Source organism: Meleagris gallopavo, chromosome 17 (genome assembly GCF_905368555.1).
Source record: "Meleagris gallopavo chromosome 17, MGAL_WU_HG_1.1, whole genome shotgun sequence".
NCBI classification, from domain to species: Eukaryota; Metazoa; Chordata; class Aves; order Galliformes; family Phasianidae; genus Meleagris; species Meleagris gallopavo.
The window spans coordinates 11,017,419-11,039,490 of record NC_139420.1 but is presented as its reverse complement, the minus strand read 5'-3'; the positions used below and the strand labels follow the sequence as shown (position 1 = coordinate 11,039,490).

General features: G+C 44.5%; 1 protein-coding gene across 1 annotated transcript in view; it reads left to right on the top strand.

The window, feature by feature from the left end:
- The first annotated feature begins 213 nt into the window (after window positions 1–213).
- The window catches only part of MTMR3 (myotubularin related protein 3), a 73,483-nt gene continuing 51,624 nt past the window's right edge, over window positions 214–22,072 (top strand). Inside the window, exons 1-2 of the mRNA XM_085238829.1 lie at window positions 214–424; window positions 850–893. The gene's annotated coding sequence lies outside the window, so the exon portion shown is untranslated. The remainder of the gene's footprint in view (window positions 425–849; window positions 894–22,072) is intronic.

Here is a 22,072-nt window from a genome sequence, read left to right as displayed (position 1 = left end):
CCTCACGGGGATCAGTTAACTCAGTGCTTGGTCACCTCAGGGGGCTCGGTCACCTCAGAGCTCGCAGCCACACAACGTCCTCCAACCCCATCAGCACCCCGCACGCTTCAACACCCCCACAGGGTTATAAAAGGGAAAGAGGCGGGCTCCTCCTTCCTTTCAGGCGGGGCCGACGAGAGGCGGACGCCCGCCCGCGTCACCTGACAGGAGGCCGCCGGCTCCGCCCCTTGGCAGGCAGCGGAGGGAAGGGAGGCGGTGTCGGGGGCGCGCTCGCCTCGCCGTGCCCGCGTCCCGTGCGGCCGCCATGTTGTGCTGAAAAGCAGCGGCGGCGGCGGCAGCCAGGAGCCCGGCGACCCCCGGCCCAAGGCAGGAGGCCGCGCCCCGGGACGGGGTGTGGGGGCTCCGCGCCATGCCCGGCCCCGAGGTAAGGAGCCGGCGAGGGTCTGCGGAAGGGTTCGGCGCCGCGCGGGGGGATGAAGCGGGCCGGGGCCTGGCGGAGGGCGGCTGGGCTGTCAGGGAGGGCCGCGGCCCGGCACGCCCCCTCAGCTGGGGCGGCGGCGGTCCGCTGCGCTGCGCTCCCTCGGCCGGGGGTGAGGCGGCTCGGTGCGGAGCTCGGCCTCCTCCTCCTCCTTCCCGCGGGGCCCGGTGGCCTCAGGAAGGTGACGGTGCAGGGCCGTGCCCCGTGGCTGCCCGTACCCCGCCGGACGGTGCCTGCTATCCCGGCTCCGAGCTCGGCTTGTGTGCGGCTGTACGGGCCGGTGTGCCACTGCCTTCATAACGGGGTCGTTAGGGCATTTCTGTTACTTGTGGGGGCTTTAATCGTGCCTCTTTCCCTGTTGTTCTTAACAGTCCCGTTCCTCTGCTGGGATCTGAGCAGATGTTGCCCTTCTCTGGTGAGTACTGTTTTGTGCCAACCCTCCTCACTCCAAGCCGTGTTGAAGTTTCTGTGTTTTAATGGAAGCTTTAGGTTTTGCACTGTAGTTGTGTTGTCCCTCCTTTTAGGGAGTGCTGCTTCACCAGCAGATGAGCCCTCACATTCCTTTGCGCCTCTCTGTAGAAGGATCATTATGGTCCTTTTCAACCCAGACTGTTCTATGGTTCTTTCTTTCCATGCACCCCTCCCGTACTGTGTGACAGCTGGGCACAAGCTTGTGCCTCACACAGACTGAACATCTGGTACCTGCTTCTGTCTGAGCACTTCACCTGCCTGTTTTCTTGTGTGATGAGCCCATGTTGCTGTGTGCAGTGAGGCTTTTTCTTCAAGGAGATTGTCTAGAGAATCATGCGGAGCAGTGTGGAGCGATGCTTGACTTTATGGTGGGAATAAAGGAATGTTTAATTGCCCCAGTAAGCCCATTGGCAGAGGATGGTAGTGTGAGTGAGGGAGCTGTGGCAGGTTTTGCGCAATATCTGTCAGGTTTGAGGCTTTAGATGGAGGGCTGAGGTGTGTCTGGGCTGTCAGTAAAGCATGTGTTGTAGTACTGAAAATCTTTCTTGGTAGAGGATGAAGGGGAGCTCGTGCAATAGAGTTTATAGGTAGAGGAGATGTGACATCTGGTATCAGTGTTGCTTTGGTGTTAGTGATCACAGTGGTTTTAGAAGATAGTACAAGTGCTTTCTTTCGTAGTACAGGAAATGCTATGAACACAGAGTGTCGAAATCTTTGTCAGATAAGTAAAGGTGGGGCATGGGCTTCTGAAATGCTTCACTAAGAAGTTTCTGTGTGCTTGCTTTGGAGTTGGGAGAGAGGCAGATGTGTAGGGAAAATGTGGGAAAACAGTGGTTTTTTGGCAACTGTGCCAAAAGGTGCTCTTGTCTTACCGTAAGTCCTAAAGATTGTAGGAGTGATATCTTGAGACAAACTAGTTTTCTGGCTGGTGGTATTGTTGGTGCCTACTTAGGAATTTGCTAATGTCCATTGCTTTTAATTGTCTGAACTAGAAATTAGCCAAGTGTTAGCCTGCTTAAGAAACCATAGGCAAGGCCAGCTTGATAAGCTCTTGATTTTCTATCAGAATGGCTGTCTGCACCTGAAGGAGATAGAAGTGCAGCGTGTCCAAGCTTCTGAAGGTAGAGAGTACAGTACTTTATCTGAGATCTCATTCCACCTACATGCTGCACAGGATGATGGAGAGAAGTATGTTGTCAGCCCTTCAAGAGTAGGAGGTCTGAGCAGTGCTTGGCTGACAATTAGTGTGTCCAAGTGGAGTAACTTAAGGAGAAAAGTATCAGTAGGCTGCCCGAGGATTGGGAAGGACTCTGACAAGTCTGCTGGAGTGCAAGGAAGGAGTAATTGTCTCTGGAGCAAATTGGAGGTACTGGGTTAGCATCTAGTACATCATCTGGGATCTCTTCACCCGCAGAGGATGAAAGGTGGTGATGGCTGTTCCTGTTCTGGTAGCTCTCCATGGCTGTGTAGCTGGGTATAATCATGGGGCTCTTCTGTTTGGTGTCAGCTGTCTGTCAGAGCCTGTGACTGCAAATAGTACAGTAGTGCTTATCAAATATTGTGAACTAGAATGAAAATCCCAGGTACTTGAATGTGATCTTATTTCATAGCTGCATTAATGACCAGATCAAATAATAGAAGTTGTTTCTTTCAGGATGAGTTTCCAAGCACTAAATTGTCAATTCTGTTCTTTGCCATAATGTGCAACTGTTCTGCGTGTGTACCCAGCTGAGGTAGCTGCTCGTGTAAAGCTCTGCCTGTTAGTTCCCATATGGGTTTTATGTCTCTGGGACATGAGCTTCCTTTGTAATTCTATCCCCCTAGATATTAGTGCCATAACTTTGCAGTGCTTTTAGGAAAGCTTTAGGAATGTGCTTAACACGCAGATCATTCTTGTGATTAATGGAGTTTTTAAAGACAGCTGTTCCTTTATCTTTGTGAAGCTTTGAGATCATCCAGTGACTGAGTGGTTTGCATGAAAGATCCAATAGGGAATTTAGTGCTAATTTAGGATTTGAGATACGGATTTATCAAAGAATCAATAAAGAATTGAAGACCTCGACTTGCAGTCTGTTATTACTTGTACCTTGGATGCATTAGTCCCAAGTTAGGTGGGATTACAGAATCACCAAGGTTGGAAAAGACCTTCAAGATCATCCAGCCCAACCATCCACCTATCACCAATGGTGCTCACTAAACCATGTCCCTCAACACAAATTCCTTGAACGTTACCATATCCAGATGGGTGTTTTGATTTGTACGTGTGCCACTGTCTGCTGTTTGTGGGATGGACAAAAGTCATAAGATACAACATCATTTGGTGCCAACTGCTCCTGTTCGGATTGTGCTTGATAACAGAAACAGCCAAGACTTTGTCCCCTCCCTTTGGGGTGGATAGCTGAGAACTACTGACAGAATGTTTGGTGTTACAGGATGCTGGTTGTTAGTTAGAGCTGTAAGTGGCCAGGCTTTGTTCTTTTCTTTATCTGTTTTAATAGCTTCTGGTGCTGATGTGAGGGAGGTGAACATCAGCTGTTGTGATTCCAAGAGGTCATTTTATGCCGTAAAGAAGTCCTCAATTCAGTCTCTGCTGATCAGATCGGGGAGAAAATCAACCAGTAGTAGCAGAGAGGAGTGCAGCATTATCCTTTAGAAACCAGTGCTACTTTTATCTTTAGTCTGTTCTGGAGTGTGTCTGGGTTGTACTGGTGTATGAACTGGGGGTGCTCTGCTCAGTGCTGTGGAATGATGGAGCTGCAGCTCTGCACCGTGCCAAGGGAGATCAAGAAGAAGAGCAAAGCTGAAGGTTTTTTGGGATGTTGAGATAAATGCATTATTTCTGGAGTCATCAACGTTCTTCAAAAAACACTGTTTATAAAGGATTCATTTAAAATATAATTATTGATACCTGGCTTTGGCTAATCTTCTGTCTGGGAATCATAAAGTTCAGGACGCGGCAGTTGATTTGATGTGCATCTGATAGCAAGTTAACTGCACAGATGCTCCCCAGGTCTTAGTGGGAAGAACAGAAGATCTTGGAGGCAGTGATCTTCTACGTGGGAGTTAATGCTGCAAATACATGATGGAGCTCATGAGAGGCAAGGGGTCTCTGAGTTCCTGAGGGTGGCCTAGAAGTTGGTGGATGTGTAGGAAAGGTGATACAGATGTGTTTTACTAAAGAGCTTGAGCGTTCTTCTCCTTTGTGGACCAACACATGAATGTCAAAGTTCATAAAGTACTGTTCTTTTTATCATCTTCTGGCCGAGCTTTAAAATAAGCTGTGATTGCATTTTTAACTGTTACAGGAAATATCCATTTAAATGCTCTTTTCTTCCTTCTGGGTTGGGTCTTGGGCTGACCAGTGTACCTCTTGGAGCCTGCAAGGCTGAGGCAAGGTTTGGGTGCTACTTCTTGAACTGGGGCAGTTGTGCAGATGCACACAGACACATAGCAAACTCAAGGCTGATAGTACTTGGGAAATGTTGGATATATTGAGATTTTTTTTGGCTTGTTTTAATTTCAGAAGTGAAGTTATTCTTTACTGGCGCTTTCTCTAGCAGATGGGCAGGATCTGCCCTGCCAGGTCCTGCTTTCTTTAGGCGTTAGTGGGAAAAGACTTTAAAAAGATACTTTTAACTGCTTCCTACTTTTCATAGAGGCAACATTGTCTAAGTAACATACTACATATATCTGATTCTCCCATGCTGTGTGTACAGTATCTGCTTTGCTAGGACTTCTACCAAAGGCTTCCTTCCTTGAGGCCTTGGCCTGTTTTAAGAATGTGGGAAGGTTTTTCATTTGAGAAAACTAGTGAAAAGCTATACATCGTGGTTTAACTGAGCTTTCTGAAAATAAAATGTCTTGAAACAGAGAACTCCATCTAAGATGTCTGTAGGATATTTCTTGTGTGTACAAGTCTAAGCACTCTCTCTAAGCCAAATATCTGATTATTCTGGTGCAGTACAAGCTTTAGTTCCTAGAATGTAATCAATATTGAGGTAGGTGATGCAGTTCAGGTTTTGTGGAGGAAGACTGTTGCATTGCCTTAATTAAGTCTGTATCCAGAGCTTTACTTCTGTATTGCTACCTGGAATGAGAACAGTTTCTCTCTTCCTATGCATGTAGAATTTGGCTCCAACATGAGAGAGGCAGGCTCTGGGCAGCATGAACCTTTTCTCTCTGGTGCTGCTTTCTGCTCTTGTGTGAGCCCCTGGGGGAAGCTGCTCCTTGCTGCTTTTTCAAGAGGAGGACAAATGCATGTCTGCATGCTGCTAAGCATAGCTGGAAACTAAGAGTCTCGTCTGAAGACCAGATGCATTTGGTTGGCTTTCTGAAGCTTCCTTTGAGCATGGAGCAGGAGGCAGGACTTGCCTGGGGACATGGCTCATTTGCTCTCTCCAGCTCACTCCTTCATATCACCCTGAATAAATCATAAGCCTTCCAAGTCCTATGAGAATGACTCTTCAGTTTCATCCAGTTTGACTGTTCTGTAAGCAAGTTTATTTTTTGTACAGCTGTAGAGCTGCAGTCAGAGTTTTGGGAAATAGATGGAAAGATCTGATCTACACCTACCTTAACTGTGGAGTCTTGAAGTATTACTATCTTAAAGCAGATACTACATGGGTAAAATAACTGAGTATTTCTGAAATGGAGCTTTAGTTGTGGTGTAGAAGCAATCAATGACCCTGCCTACTAGCTGATCTACTGCTGGTCTGGTATGACTTATGCTGCCTCTACCAGCGTTCAGCATGACTGGTAAGCTGCTCATGGAAGTGGCTGTGGATGAGTTTGAGATTGGAATTTCCTATCTGCTAGTTAGGCTGGGGGACGAGTAGTCTGACTCCTTGCTCTCCCTGCAAGTAGACCATGAAAGGGAACAGCTTGTTGCTGTGGCTGCCTAATTTCATTTCTTGCAGCCATAATTGAAATAAATGTGTACCTGGGAAAGCTCTACTTATTGCATTGCTATCTGCAAGCGTGTAATTGCTATCATTGAAACTTTAAACCTGAGATAAAATGAGATGCTGGGAAGCTCTGTCATGCCTAATTATATTGTTTGCATCCTTGATAGGGTGTTTGCTTTGGGACCTCTTCAGACCCAGTTCTGGATTCTTGCAGCTGAAAACTGTCTTCAGTTTTGCTTGCTTCCAGCCTTCAGTGTCTTCTCTAACTTGCAGAACTACAGTTACCAAAGTTAACTTTTGCTCTTTTGTGGGTTCTCAAAGTTCAGGCTTTTAAAATATTTGTTTCCCGACAAAGGACAGATGATGCAAAGTGGGAAGCTGTAAGATGAAAGCTCCATGCCATATCCCAGAGGCAGATCTCATTGTGAATTAATGAGAGGACATTGCTCCATCCATTCTGTGGTCAGTTTTAGTTTGAGTAGAGCGGAAATACTTTTGTAAGTCATGAGGTGATAGTTTTGCTTTTATTCTCCATGAATTTATTTACTTTTTTTTATAACAATCAGTAGTTGTAGCATGCCATCATGTTACCTATTAGCTTGTCTTCAGAACCTCCTTGGTGTCTGACAGGCTTCACTGGTCAAGCAGATCCCCCCTCTCACTGCTGAGCAATATGCTGCTGAATGTAGGCCTTGGTAATCATCTGATCCAAGTGTCTAAATGTACCACATTTCTAACTTATTTGGGTTATTTGTCTCTAATAAGTGGAACTTGGTAGCCAGTGAAGCCTACTTAATGTAAACTTGTAAGCTTATTGCCTCTGCCTGCACATCTTCTCGTTTCCATCTGAGTGCTGTGCATGTTTTTCTTGAGTGGATAAGCTTTTCATCAAATGAGTGACTAATCCTTATCACACAAATGTGCATCATTACAATTAAGAGTTCCTGCTCTTTAATTGCTCGGTGATTGGACATACTAATCATGAGTATGTTTGAGAATTCAATATCTCCGTTTTCTCTCATTGCTAATAGCAGGAATTTGCTGTGAACGGTGCATTATATTCTGGTTGGATACCCATTATAATTAAATTCTCATCTTTGTCTGTGTTCAGTGAACCTTTCTTTGAATGACTTCCATAAGAATGTACGTTTTTGTGCTTTGGGAAAATCTGAACTCTGTGGAAAAAGGGGAAAGATGGGAACAAGGTAAATATTTTGAGGTCTGGTAGGTTTTCCTTATAGGTTTGGCTAATGGCTTGTAGTTGTTTCCTAGAGCAGAATACAATAGCTAGCTTGTTTTCTTTTACTTTAGACTGGAATCTCTTTATCCCTTCATACTCAAGCGTGAGTATCACATGATTTGGAGGTGTTTGCTTAGCGTGCTTCACTGCTGCAGAGCATCCCTGGATGTTACAGATGAGTACATCAGGATTGCAGGGAGAGCAAACATGGGAATGTGCAGTTCTGGAGGTGCGTGTCAACACTTCTAATGCTGGTGTGTGCCCTGGCAGAACCAAGGGGCAGTGTCAGGTCAGTTAGAGCTCTTGCTATGAAGAGATCAGATTTCTGTTCTGGATGTCCTAGCTCGTTTTATAAAGAAAGCTACAGCTTCAGTTTACTGTTGTGTACCTATATCCTCGTTATACCTACGGGTGCTCAAACTGTGTGTAGGGTGTTTGTACAGAAATGGCCTGGCAGCAAAACTAATTAGAGGTTCTTTCAGAATCTGAGACATCGGAGGGAATCTAGCTGTGCAATTACTCGTAAATGCTTGTTGAAGTGAAATAATTCTCAATATTCATACGCAGATGGCCTTGGAAAAGAGCTTAAATTAGCTGCACGACAGTAACAGCACACCTGGTCACTGCAGTGCTGCTTTTCCTTCCCCTCAGGCTTCAGCAGCTGGAACAAAAATACTTTGTATGTGTTTAGAAGTAGAGTTTTTTGCTTTTAAACAGTAGGATGGATAGTGGGACTTGGGGTGACTCTCTTCTAGTAAGAGGGAGTTTATCATTGGGGTTTTCTAAAAATGGTCAGTTTGAGTAGTAAATTTCTTAAAATTCTATAATATGACACTGAACTGAGGATGGAATGAAATTCCTGTGATTTGGAAGGTACCAATCTTGACTTGTGGTGCTCCTTTTACAACATTTGGTACATTAGGTATCCAGTCACTGTTGGAATGTCTTCAGTAACTGACTACCAGCAGCTGAAGCTTGTTTCCTCCCGGGCTGTTTCACTCAGGTAGAAAGAAATGTAGAAATAACTGGGGGAGGTCTTGCTTTGGTGCTTCTCCCCTTAGCTTATTAGAGAAGCCGGAGATAACTTGCCTGGGGTGAAGTGCTGACTGCTAGGCTGGTTTGAGCCGTGAAGCTTTCAATTGCTCGGCTGTTCCAAGTCCTCTCAGGTATTGCTATCACACGGGCACTTCTGTGAATGGGTGGAAGACTGGTGATAACCCATGAGAGGGCACTAAGGGTGGGAATGCTGGAGCGATGCGCTGAGATAAGAGCGGTGCCAAACCTGCTCGTAATAATTCCGCTTGGAGTAGAGAGCAATCTTGAAACCTGCCTGGCGTGATGCTTACCTGCAGAGGGTTGTTCAGGCCATCAGTCACAGCTCTGGATGGTGCTTGAGATGGGTGGGTGTGTTGGTGTGCACGGCACAGCCTGTGGATTTGTGGCCAGGGGACGAAGGGATTTGGCTTGATTGAACAAGTCTAAGGTTGGTCGAGCACAGACACTCCGAGCTATTTCTCATTTTCTTGTCTTGAGAGTAGCTTTCAGCAAGCTGTTTGTATAAGGTACGAGTGCAGGTGTCCCTGCCCTGTGAGGGACACACCCAGAAAGCAGTCCTATTAAAATTAATAGTGCTCTTGCATCATTCTTTAGACTGCCGTGCTCTCATTCAGCGCTAAGGTATGAAGACTTTTCCTCTTGCATAAGACGACTTGGTTTGTTCTGGTTGAGGAGGAAAGAGTTTGGCAGCTCATTGAAGAGTGAGTTGTATGCTGTTGTGCCCTGTAGCTTATTTTTCTAAACTATTTCAAGCTACTGTTCAGCTTTCTAAGCTGTTTTACTACGTACAGCTGCCTGATACTGAGCTACTAATTAAACTGATGTGGTGATTATCTGGTCAGCCCTTCCTGACTGCAGCTCCTTTACTGCTTCTAGCCTACTTCTTGCTACTAGATGTGGTTTGTTTGGTACTCAAATTAGGGACCTAGCAACCTGATTGAACTTACTTTAAAGGCCCCAGAATTATAACAGGCTTAATCTACTTCGTACCCTTATGGTTCCTAAATATATATATTTTTATATATATGTAACATACATATAGCACTTCTTGCTTTTTATTCTTCCCCCAATAGAAGTTGGTTTCTAGGCTAATCAGAAACACTGGCTGCCCTGTCAAGCCCTGTTCATCAAGTAATGTAACAGTTTAAAAAACAAACCAGCCACCAAACAAAACTCCCCCCAAACCCAGAAGCTTCTTAATAAACTCGTGCAGGTTCTGTAGTATTTCTGGGCTGACTTCGCTCACAGGTGAGGAGTGATAATTGAAAATGTGCCTTAACAAAAGGAGTTAGTCTCATTAAGTGTGACTGGCTATGTGAAAAGGCAAGAAGGGACTTTGGCTATTTGTGCAAAAACTGCTAGGCCAGGAGTAAGTACCTGAACTGGGAAGAATCTAAGTTTACAGTTTAAAGAGACTTAATGCCAAAAAATCCTCCAAAAATTTGTTTAAACACAGTTCTTATACCGAATCTTGCCAAGGTAATTAAAGAATTCCTAAAGCTAGTTTGAATTTGCAGGCTGGCTTTGGAGAGCAGTGTGCTTCCACAGGTGCAGAGGACGCTCAAGTTTGTTCAGGTAGGTTGGTGAGTAGCAGAGGTTTTCATACTGGAAAGCTGTTTTGTTTTTTCTGTAAGCAGTCAGAAGATGTTGCTGTGCAGCACATGAGGTGCAGTGCTGTGTGTTGCCAGTTGGGCTCTGCTGCTTGTGAAAGGTCAGCTTTTGCACCTCCGTGTATCAACAAGCAGTAAGCTTCAAACTGGTGTTGTAGCTCTGTGTTCTGGAACTACAGACCTCCTGGATGCTTCTGGAAAACTGAAGAGGAAGGGCAGTGCCTGTGTGTGGTTGGTTTTCTTGAGATCTGCTTGGCAACTTGCTGAAATGCGAGAGGTGAAGGAATACCCTGGGGTCAGTTTAGAGAGGGCTTGCTGAGCTGAATGGAGAAAACCTGAGCTTAAACAACTCAACGTGTCACGTTTGCAAACAGAACCAATCAACACTGTATTTCAATGGAGTCGAGTTTTGTGACTGTATTCTGCCCTAGGTGACTTTGTGCAAAGTGCTGTTGGAAGACTTAACAGATTTTGCTTGTTGAAACAGATTCTACATGTTGAAACAAATCCGATGGATTCAAACCTGTCTGAGGAATGTCCTGCTTATTAGCTACTTCTGAGCAGCCATTCCACCTGTAACTCCTCAAAACTCATGCTGATGACTTAGATACTTCTATTTCTTAATTACAACTTAACCAGAATGTTAAAAGTTCAAGCAACACGCTGATGTTTTTGTAGTGGGTGTGCAAATGTGGAAGAGAAAGTTGTGAAGGTGGGAATCCATAGTTTGTGCTGTGTGAGTGACAGCTCGGCCTCTGAATGCTATCCAGAGCATCTTTGCCATGTTATAAAAAGCGTGTCGCCTGGTGCTCAACTGCTCCTCCAGCACAGAGTTTTTTGTAACCTTTGAACTCTGTAAGGGTAGAGTAGGAATCTGTCCTGTTAAAACCTGTGCTTGTTTAAAGAGCAACTTCTTACTCACCTGTGTCCTACATCTGCAGATCTGTTACTTAAATACCAAGGTGTGTCACTCCAAACCTGAGTGATTTTTTTTTTAAAAGTAAAAGTGACCTGTAGCAAACAAAGCTGTACCTATCCTACCACACCTCTTCCGTTCTTCACTTTTAAGCATAGTGTTGAACTGGTTTAAAGAAACACCACACTAGAAGTGTTTGAACTAGGATGAATGGAAGTGAGCAAAGGCTCCAACTCTGAAGTAAGAAATAAGCCTAATTTGTCTAGTTAGGTTTGCTCCACTTACAAACCTCAGTGAAGGTTTTGTGTGAGAACAGGCTTGAATGAAGTCCTTCCTTAATGTTTTGTGGAAGTCTGAAACTGTCGCTGGAACAGTGGATACTGCCATCCACCAGCTCATCAGGGTAAAGTCTTCATCAGAGCTTCAATTCCAGTGTTCTACGTCCTTGTCTCTAGTGCCACAGCGAGAAATCAACGTCTTCACCTTTTGTGTTGCTTTTGTCCCCAGTCCCTTGCATCTTCAGACATCCACACGCCATCCTCGCTCAGCATGACTGCATACTCTGAGGATTTTATGCCATGCTTCTGGGCCAAGACTGCTGCAAGCAAAACGTGTAATGAGTGCTTCTTCAGTGCTTTATCTTCTGTAAACAAAATTGTCTCTGTCCTGGTGGAAGTTGCTGACTTGTAAGCCTTCAGTGGGCAGAGTGCTGCTGGTGTGGTGCTCTGTATAGGTACTGAGCGACAGGGCTGCTCTGCAGATCATGCGACCGAGCTAAGAATACAGGTTGCCTTATGGCACCGGAATGCTGGCATGAATCCTGGTGCAGGGACAGCAGGGTATCGGCAGTGCAGCCATTGCTGCTGATTTTAGTTACCTCTCAAAAAATGCAACTGTTGTGTCGTGAGGGTTTGCCTCTGCTGCCTGGCACAGAGCTGACTGTGGCACTGCTTGAGCTCTGCTGGAGATTTATGCAGGAAGTGGAAGCAGATGCATTCCTTTCTCAGAGACCTGTTTTATTAATTGTTAACTGAAACTGTTAAAAGTTCTGGCTTTTGGTACTTGCAGTACTGTTTGATATGTAAGCTGATAAATGTTCATGTGTTTTCCACAGATAAAATATGCTTAGTCTTTGTGGGGTATGGAGTAGAGTCATTGGATTTGTAGATGTTGGGGTGTCTGTGTAAGTCAGAGCACTGAGACTTGGTGCTGGAAGTTACTCAGTAACTTGGATTTGGCTGTTGAGCTGCAAGTAAGAGTGCTGGTGAAACGTAGCAAGGTGAAATGAAAAATGCACATACAACAAATACCCAATTCAGGTCCTGCTCCAAAGGGTAATAACACCTTATGCTCACAGTAGTGTGGCTCTGAGACTAGGAACTGGTTACTGGTGTTCAGTACCCGGGCATGAGGATATCCTCTCTTAAAGTTTTATTGTATGTTTTTATGGCTCTGTAAGGAAAGTTGTTCCCTGGGAGCTTACTGCAGTGCTGAAAAAGCATGATTCCTTTGCAACTTCTTACAAGGGAAATGGAATATATGCATTTCTGTGTTTGCTGGGGTGTAAGTTGCTTCAGAGTGTTGGCAGATCCTCCTCTGTGGGATCGTGTATCAGTCCGAGCTAGAAGCTAGTCTGCTAGCACATTTAATCTAGTTTTGATTTGTCAAGATCTCAAAGGTAGAGACAAAAAGCACTTTGTCCTGGCTATTCTCATGAAGGCTGACACTTGAATCACTCTTTCTAGTTGTCTATTCAGTTATTTCCTTAGCCTGCTACGCTCGCTGAATGAGGCTCATTGTTTAATAGTAAACCATAATTGGGTTGCTTCCATTCAAAGGCTTTCATCTATAGGTTGAACAACTCATTCTGCCAGTTTCAAATGAGTTATCTGAACAGCTTCAAGTTCAGTCTCATCAGTGCAAGTTAGTGAGGCTTCTCTTATGACTCCAGTAACTCATCTGTGAAACAAAGCTGTGCCATGCTGAGCCTTGCTGCTGCCTTCCATCACATCCCCGGTCCAGCCTTTTCCTTGGTCGGATGAGGGTGAAGAGTGGGACTGGAGGTATTTCTTGTGGATTCCAAGTGAGAGGGCTGCTTTGTAGGTCACGCAGCTTTGGCTGAGCTGTAGTGAAGCCCTGTAGAAACAGCATCTGGTCAGTTTTGGTGAACTCTCCAGTGAATCACACATGCTTACTGGTGCTTTCTTTCTGAGATGATGCAAATCTGGCAGAATATCCTGGAGATGCTGCATCCAGGTTTTAGTTCTTCCTTTCTATGTTACTGTAAACACTTCTTCCTCATTGCTAGTCCCAGCTGTCTAGATGCACCAAGAAGTCTGAATCTTTACCTTGCTGTGTAACTTTTTCCACAGTATTTGGAAGCTCTAAAATCAGGACTCGAAACTTCTGATGCACATTCAGGCCATGTGAGAATTTCCATGACCCTTGTAGGTGATCATAATGTATTCAGTCTAAAGCAATCGAGCTTAGTTTTCCTGCTGGTTACTTTAAGCTTTTCAGGCCTGTTTGTGTTTACCTTAGTTAAGCAGTAATAATTGTTAAGGCATTAAACTGAGCCATCATATTGGAAGGACAGACCAACCAAATAAACATTATTGCAACTTCCTGATAATGAAAATTCCAATCGTGTAATACTTGATTTAATTTTTAAGCTTGGAGAAAATGGGAGTGGTGATGAAGATCTCCTTTGTAACTGACTTTCAGTCAGCTAGGAAATGCATGCAAAAGCTTGATACAAGTAGGGAGAATTGCTGTGACCTTATGACTACTGAGGATAACAGCTATTTGTTATGTTAATGCAGGGAACCATTTGAACACCAAAGAATGTGGTGTCCTCTTAAGTTTTTTAATTGCTGATGCTTCCCCAGACTGTCTGGATGAATTTGTTTGCTTCCTTACAGCAATTGCCTAGATAGGTTTAGGCTGGAAACTGGGGATTAAGAACACGTGTTGCTGTCTTCCATCTAAATCAGATGTAGTCAAGCACATGCCTTTCTCTTGCAGAGGGTGTACAGAGTAAATAAGAACTAATCACTGAATGATGGGATGTGGGCCTTCTGAAAAGGAGGCTAGATCAGATACAAGCATCTAGCTTTAGATGAGAAGAATCTTATTTATGGTCTCTAGTATGGCATTAAGGATGATTCTAGTAAAGGTGAATCTCTTGACTGCAGATAGTTTAGACAGTTTTCTTAGCATAACAACTTAAAGATTGTTGTAGAAGTTCTGAAGAGCTCAGCTGAATGTTGCATATAACAGCTGACTCCCTGGAGAACGTACAGTGCTCCTGCTTCAAGTTTAATCACCTGCTTGAAGTCAGGATTGTTAAGGCTTTCATCCTCCCAACTTAGGGCATCGGTTCTGTTTCATTACTCTTAAATTGCTCACTACCTCAGACCTGTTTCTTAACTCACTCTGTGTTGTGTGCTTAGCTTCTCTACCCACTCGTTTCCAGCCCTGCAGGCTGAAGCACAGCTGTATGCTCTGCTGCTCAGCTGCTGGGCGTGTGGGCACTGACTGAGGGAAGCATCTCAAGGCTGCTTCTGCACGACAGTAAGTGCCTGTGTGATTACTGTGAGGCTCAGACAGACCTGCACGCAGGTGCTCCTGACTCTGAGAGATGCTGGGTGGTGATGCTGATCCCCTACCAGTTCAGAGCTTTCTGCTATAGCAGAAATTTGCCCCAGAGCCAACTTTTGGTACTGCATCCTGTTAATTCTTTTCTCTTCAGAGGTGCTGCTGTGGAATGAGCATCGTATCTGGAATGCTTGTATTTTGAGCAATTATTGCAGAATGGGTTGATTGGTTATAGGACAATGCTGGTTTGATTGAGTCTTGGATACCTTTAAAATAGCTATGGTAGCTAGCTATCATGTTAACAGAACCATTCTAAATATACTTCAGCACTGCATTCTTGACAGAGTAATTGTGATGCCAGAACTTGATTCCTGATTATGAATACATCTTACATGTGCACGCATGTGAGAATGAGAGCAGCACATTGGATGTGGAGGTAGTGTTTCCTTCAGTGTGAGTTGGAGTGCATGGTACGATCATCCTTTTGCTTTTAAAGCATTATACAAGCTCAGTAATGTGTGGCTCTTCAGAGGTGACTGCAAGCTGCAGGTTCTGGGAAAATCTGACTACTTCAAATGAAAATGCATCTTGGTTTCTGCGCTCTGTAGGAAAACTACTTGCAGAGCTTGCTTTGGGTGCTTTCATTGCATGTGCCACGTCAGGAGGACACTTCAGTTGTTTCTACCTGCATTAGAAGTCCATCTTCTGGTTCTGGTTTCAGGCTCTCTGGCTTTTCCTTTTATTAGATTTCCCCAGCTTTCTTCTGTACTTGATTCCTCATTTGCCAAGGTGTTAGAGGTGAGTATTCCCGCAGGTTTCTGTAACAGGTTGGTCTGACTGACTGTTCAAATGTCTGCTTCTGTCTCTAAGCTTGCTCTGTGTGCTTAAGCTAAAGGAAATGCAGTGAGCTCTGGACAGGAAAGGACTTGTATCCCAGGAGTCAGGCTATCTGAAGGATGCTGTTTAGCGTATCTACCTGATCTCATTTAGAATTGATCCATTTTTTAATTACTTTTTGTTAGGAAATTAGTAAAATGTTCTTAAATACTGTCTTTAAAACTGCCTGGTCAACCTGGAAGAGCGGGACTGTCTATCACTTATCTGGAAGTGCTCTAAGACAAGATTGCCAGTGACTGGGGAGTTTGTCCCTTGCTTCAGAGTTACCTTTAAGTGTTGTGAGTGCAGTAGGTCTTAGCACAAGGTGGCAGCTTGCAGTAGGGAAGAGCTGAAGCTCTGAAAAATTGGAGATAAGGGAAGAAAATGTGAAGAGCTGATGTGCTGTTACTGCTGCATTTCCATGCCTATGTAAGACATATACATGAAAACTTAGGTTGGCATGCTGCTAAAACCTTCCCCCTACTTTCCTCCCTTTTCTGTGGAGACAAAACAGCAGGCTTCATTTCCTCTGTGTCTTGTTGCTTTAATTCTTCCTAAGGCTGCTTTCAGAGTAGCTTTGCTTCATGCTCTGGCAACCTTGCTTGAAGTGTCAGCGCAGTCTGCAGGCCTCTCACTATGAATACTGCTGGCATAGCAGGTGATTGAGCAGTGGAAGCATGAGTAAGTCTCTCACTGGCTGATTCTCAAGTCTGACATCATATCCAAGAAATAGATGGCTCTCTTTCACCATGAGGATAATGAAATAATTCCCACTGTGTTATTCATTAACTCACGTTTCATTCAGCGGCTCCTAAGAGGATAGCAAGTGTGCTAGAGGTGAACTTGTGTAAGACTTCTGACATTCTTTTGTTAAGATAAGCAAGAGTTAAAGCTGTGGCAGAGCAGGCTTATAATGGCAGGTGCTATGTGGTGTATTTGGTGTATTACACTTACTGACTTTCAAACTGAATGGTTTTGATTTCAGGGAGGTAGGCTGTATTTAAAGATATTTGAGAATTAACTAATGCACAAAGCTGGGTGAAGTTGTTCCTTGGTGTGGAGGCTGCAGCTTGCTGAGTGGCTGCATAGAGAGGTAATGTTCAGCCCAGCATGGAAGTGTTTCAGGGCAGGTAAGGGAGCCCAACAAATAAACTGGTGGACCTGTAGCAGTGGAAGCACGTGCAAAGAAAGCAGTGTGCTGACCTGCATAGAACTGCTTGTAGAGGAGCCTGTGAAAAGCTTGCTGGTCTTTAATATTTGCACTAATGTATCTTGAGCACGTCTAATTGGAATATCTCTTAAATGTTAGGGTCACATCTTCCCCCTGCATGTATGCTTGTTTGTTTAAACACCTGCTGAGTAGTACTCTGCAAGGGAACTTGAAAGGAAAGAATGACGACCTGCTTTGCAAGAATTTTCACTACTATTAAATAAAAAAAGAAAAGATAGGCCACTCTACCCCCCAGCTTTAGTGCTGAATATTTTAAGGGGGTCTGTGAGGGCTGGCTGTGGCTCATCTTGGCTTTGATGCAGGTTCTTGATGACCTGAACTTCCTAATGAGGGGTTGTGGCTGTTATTCAAGTTACCATACGAAGTGTGAGCACTGTGTGATTCTGAGGGCTTGCCAAGGAATTCATCTCTCCAAAAGAGATTTACCTGAATTGAACAATTGAATAAATGAATATAATCAGGTTAAGCTGTGCTGATAGGAGTATTCAATCTTTCTTGCTCCGAATGCACTGGCATCAGTAGTTTATCCACACAGGTGATCTCTGAGAAGAGGCTGCAGTTGTCGTGGATGTCTGAAATCCAGAGCTGCTAGGCAGCCCAGCAGTCTTACGTTGTCTGCTATTTGTAGAAGCACTGGATGAGGGAGTAGCAGTTTCATCTAGGAAGAGCAGCAAGGTGGTGGTATAACGGGTGGGATGGCTGCCTACCTGAAGACGTGGCTGTGTCCTTGCCCTGCTTTGGATCATGGTGCTGGATAATGAGTTACTGGGAGCTCCTAGAGCTGCCTGGAGTTGTATAGCTGTCCAGGCTGCTCATTTCTGCAGCACAGACCCTCACCTGGAGGGAGCTGTATTTGCTGGATATAAAGCAAAATAGTATATAAGCTTTGAGTAGTTGAGGAAGCAGACCATAACAAGGTCTTTTTGGTGCCTTGAACTCTTCCTGTGCTTTGTTTTCAGCCTTTTAGGTACATTAATACTGGTTAACTGTGAGGGCCAGTGTGAAAATGTAAGGCTCCATGGCGCTCATCATGTTCTAAGTACCTGAAGAGATACTATGAAATGAACTGTGTAGGAGTGACTGATTTTTATTTGTAGTGCCTCACTGGCTAGTAAAATGAATATAATAAAGGTCTATGTTCAGAGGATGTCCTTCCTGTAAGAACAGGAGGGAGTGTATGGGAAAGAAGAGATGGAGAAGGGAGCTGAGCATCATTCATAAAGCTGAGCTAATGCTTTGCAGGTGGTGATCGTGTTGGTGTTTCCCAATATGCAGTCCTTGACTGTGCTCTTTATACAGGCATCTTAAAATGGAATTACAGCAAGCTGATTTTCATTGTGTATGAGTGGTGAAATATCTGCCATGTCATTAGTGTTAGAGTACTTCAGTTGGAAGGGGTATACAAAGAATGAGTTCAACTGCTTGATAACCTCAGGGCTAACCAAAACTTCAACACATTAAGGAGAGCACTGTCCAAATGCCTCTTGAACCCTGACAAGCACAGGACACCAACCACCTTGCTGGGAAACCTCCCAGCGCTGAGCCCCGTCACAGTAAAGAAGTGCTTCCCAGTGCACAGTCTGATCCTCCCCTGGCAGCCTTGTGCCACTGTCACGTGTCCTGCCATGGCAGTAGGAGCACAGCCTGCTGCCTCTGTTTCCCCTCTCAGAACACAGTAGGGAGCAATGAGGTTGCCTTGGCTCCTCACAGGACAGCCCAGATGCCCTCAGCCCCTCCTCGCAGGACGTGCCTCCCAGCACTGTTACCAGCTTTGCTGCCTCCTGTGGATGCTTTCAAAGGTCTTAACATCCTTGTTGTTGCGTTATGGAGACCAGAGGTGCACGTGATACTCAAGATGAGGCTGCACCAATATTAAAAATAATGAGGGTATCAACTGGGAGTGGGAGAATTAAAGTGTGGATCTATTTTGTCTGTATTGTGCGACTGCCTGTAACAGCCTTAACTCCTAGACCAAAAAATCTGCCACCAAAGCACACCTTGCTTGTAGAATTTGATTTCACAACTAGATTGATGTATTACAGCAACTATGTAATGGGTCAAAATGCTCTTGATGAAAGCAAGGTGGGCTTGAGTTTTCTGAACCATGTTCTGCTCTGCTTTTTTTTTTTCCTATCTCTGCTCAGTGTGAAGGCTTCTCTTATCTGATTTTCCTCCCTTTATTTTCTTAAGGGTCCAACCTTAACGGAACAGGTTGACTAGAAGGAATCTATGGAGACGATCAGCCTTGTCCACCCAAGGTCTGAGCCACTTGATCTAATTGGAACGGTGTCAAAGCAGGGGCTTGGACTAAGTGATGGCCAGATGTGCCATTGCCCTTTCTGCTTAAAAGGGGCAGAATTAACTGTGTTCTTGTAATTGAACGCTGAATCTTTTTCCTGTGACTACAAACAGCGCAGACCTCGGGTGTTGTCTGAGTCCTTCAGAAGGAATGCTGTCCCTGAAGTTCTCCTGACCCTGATGCTTTGCTGCACACAGCTTTTATTTGTAATTGTGGGAAAGAAGGAAACTTGTCAATTTTTAGTTTGCGCTTTGGCGAAGTTGACAGTTGATAAGGTCTTAAGGAGATCCTCAATTCCTTGAGGAAATTGAGTTTTTCAGTATTTTGTTTGTGTGTTGCCTGCTTGTGTGTGACACGAAACGAGTTGTTGGCTGATGGCAGTTTTTTGCTGTTTTCGTTGGGAACAGAGCAGTGAACTGCATCTCCACACCCAAGTGCTAGCCTCCTCATTTATGCAGTATCTGCTCTTCTGACTTACTTGTTAATCTACATTAATACAACTTGGGTGTTTTATCCTCATAGATTTAAGACTGATGTGTGTATTTTGAGTACGTACAAACGCTTCCTTGCTTTTGTACAGCCAGTTGCCAGAGAGTATTTCAAATTCAAGAATAAAAACCTTTGCTGCAAAGTATTACTTTAGTGAATGGAACTCAAGGTTGTGTCTGTTTGGTAGACAAGACCAAGGCAAGAATTCAGGTGTTATACATGTATAAATTAAACTATATTCATGCTTAAGCAAGCTTATGGACTAACATGCACGTATTCTTGCAAGTCTTTGTGAAATACAACTTGAAGACAATATGCTAAATTCACAGTGAAGATGGTTATGAGTCTTTATTTCCTTATAAGAAGGTTAAGTCTTGCTGGCTGAGAGATTCAGGTACAAAGCCAAGCGTGTAAGTGCAGATTCCTGCTTACTGATGTATGTCTTGTTAAAATCTGGGATCAAACCATATTTAAAATGAAAACTGTCTCACCTGCTGCATCGGTAACTGTTGGACTTCTGTAATGCTTGGGGAAAGATGGGGATGCACTGTGCTTAGGCTGAAGAGCCCAAGCTTCTTGTTTTCTTTAATTAATGGTTTCTTTTAATTACAACCAAGCTTTTCTCATCTAACTAGGTTTGCTTGGAGTCACGTTAGGAAGGAGTGAATGTTCTTTTAAGGATAAAACACTTAAAAATGCTTTGTTGTTGTTAGTGTTCTTCCTTTTCAGAGTTCAGTAGATCTGCCAGGAAGAACAAGTTTCTGTAGGGAAAATACATGAGAAGGCAGCATTTGTTTGCCTTGGATGAATCCACACTGAGCTGCGTTCTGGGGGGAAGTGTGTTCTGATATTGCCTTCAGAGTTCCCTGGGGAATAAGTGCTGTGCATCCCCATAACAGCACTCCTATAACAGCAGCAGGAGTACAGGTTGCCGTTGGAGTGCTGTAGGAGTATCTGTATGCTGGCACAGAACCTGTGGTACCAGTCTGCCATGCCTCCTAGAGGGCCCTTGGTGAAATATGTGGTATTTGAGTTGTACTTTTTCAGCTAAGAACTTAATCAGCACTTTGGAACGGCGCGCTGATCTGAGCGGGCAGATAGGAAAGCCTGACTCAAGTCTTTGTTTTGTAGATAAACCCGTTTGTATTGGTTGATGTCACTATGGAAATGCTGCTTCCAAAGGGGCAGCAACACCTGTGCTTTGATCAAATGAGGCAAATATCTGTAACCTCTGAGGGGAAGGTGAACATTTAGGTCACTGGGCTTTTAACTTTACATGTGGAGCAGGGAGAGAGCGAGTGTCTGCCGGTGGACATGGATGTGTCAGACCTCATTCTGTGGTAGAACTTCAGCTCTAACTGAAGCACAGAGTTTTGGTACATCTGTGCCTTATGTCCTTTGTTGGCTCTCTGAAATGCCTGGCTGTGTTTGGCTTCATGCTGTTTATCTTTTTAGAGTAAGCGTGTTTGGTTAATCCAAGTAAATTTTCCTTGGCTCTGAACATCCCTGCAGTACGGTGTGCACTAAGCTTGCAGACCTGAGGAAGCTGTGATATGAAGAAAAGATTTCTAGGGTGTCATGATGGAACCCAGCCTCCCTGGCTGAGCATAACTGCACAAAGGGTAACTATTTTTTGTTCTAGCATGTCCAAGATCTGAGCATACTGCCTCCATTCAGTAGCTGGAGGTTACTGGAACTGGAGGGAGAAAAGCGAATCTGTTCTAAAATGCTGCTGTTGTGCCTTTGGAGGTATAAGTTTTGGTCTGACAGAATTACCCAGACCACTGGCTGTCATACTCAAATAGTAGGCTCAGTGTGTGTAACTAGCCTTGGAAGCTAGCTACAGGAACTGAAGCACATTAAAACTTGCTTCCAATCTGTATCTGGAGAGATGCAGGACTGGTTGTTGTACCTCATGCCTCCCCCCCTCAGAAGTACAAATGCTCATTAAATCCTTGCTATTTGATTAGTCTTAGGCAAAGTTACAGCCTCGGCTGTCCAGAGCTCCTTGCTGTGTCTCAATACGTGTTTGTCTTCATGTCCTTTCCCAGCATGTGTTTGTAGTACCCTTCTGAAAGCTGACTCCCTCTGCTTTTCACTGCATCTGAGTCCTGTATCCTGGCCTTAAGCACAACTTGTGAAGGAGCTGCACTGTTGAGCCAGATGTACATCCTGCTTCTGGCAGTAACTGGCTTTCCATGAGTGGAAAAAGTTGGAATAAACTGTCTTAACACTTGGAGGATGTTAAAGCTGTTTAATGATAAGAGGTGTTTATTCTTTTTCCTTGTAGCTTTAGTGAATTGAACCAACTGGCCAAAGAAAGGACACTGAGTAGGGTTTCTAGAGTCAGCATGCTGGTAGATCAGCCAAACCAGTTTGTTTGTCCCTTGCGATCTAAATATAGGGAACCTCCTTAATTAGGGAAGGCATCTGAGCTCTGTGCAACTCGTAGTACACAGGGGGAGATGAAGTTCTTCCCTCACTGCCCAGCTGAAGGGCAGTGCTGGGGAAAGGCTTCCCTCCCTCTGCACGGAGCTCTGCTATTAACAGAACGTAACGCTGAAAGTTCAGGAAGTTGAAACTGAAAATGGATTGCTGCAGTGAGGTGTTCTGATCTGGAAAGGGTTAGCAGCTCAAATGTAAGGAGAAGAGAAACCTGTTCTGGTAAATGACGCCTGCCTTCACACTCAGACTTGCTGTTGGTTCGGTGGCTGCTGGGAAGGTCCTTACACTCACTCAAGCTGCTCATGTTTGCTTTCTCAACTTTTTCTGCCCTTATGTGCCAGCATACATGGTTTTATCTCTTCATAACTTGGCTTTTTCTGTACTGTATTTACACGTTAAGGGACTGGTTGAAGAGTGAATCCTGTGGATGTTACCCAAACAAGTATTTGGACTGCATTCT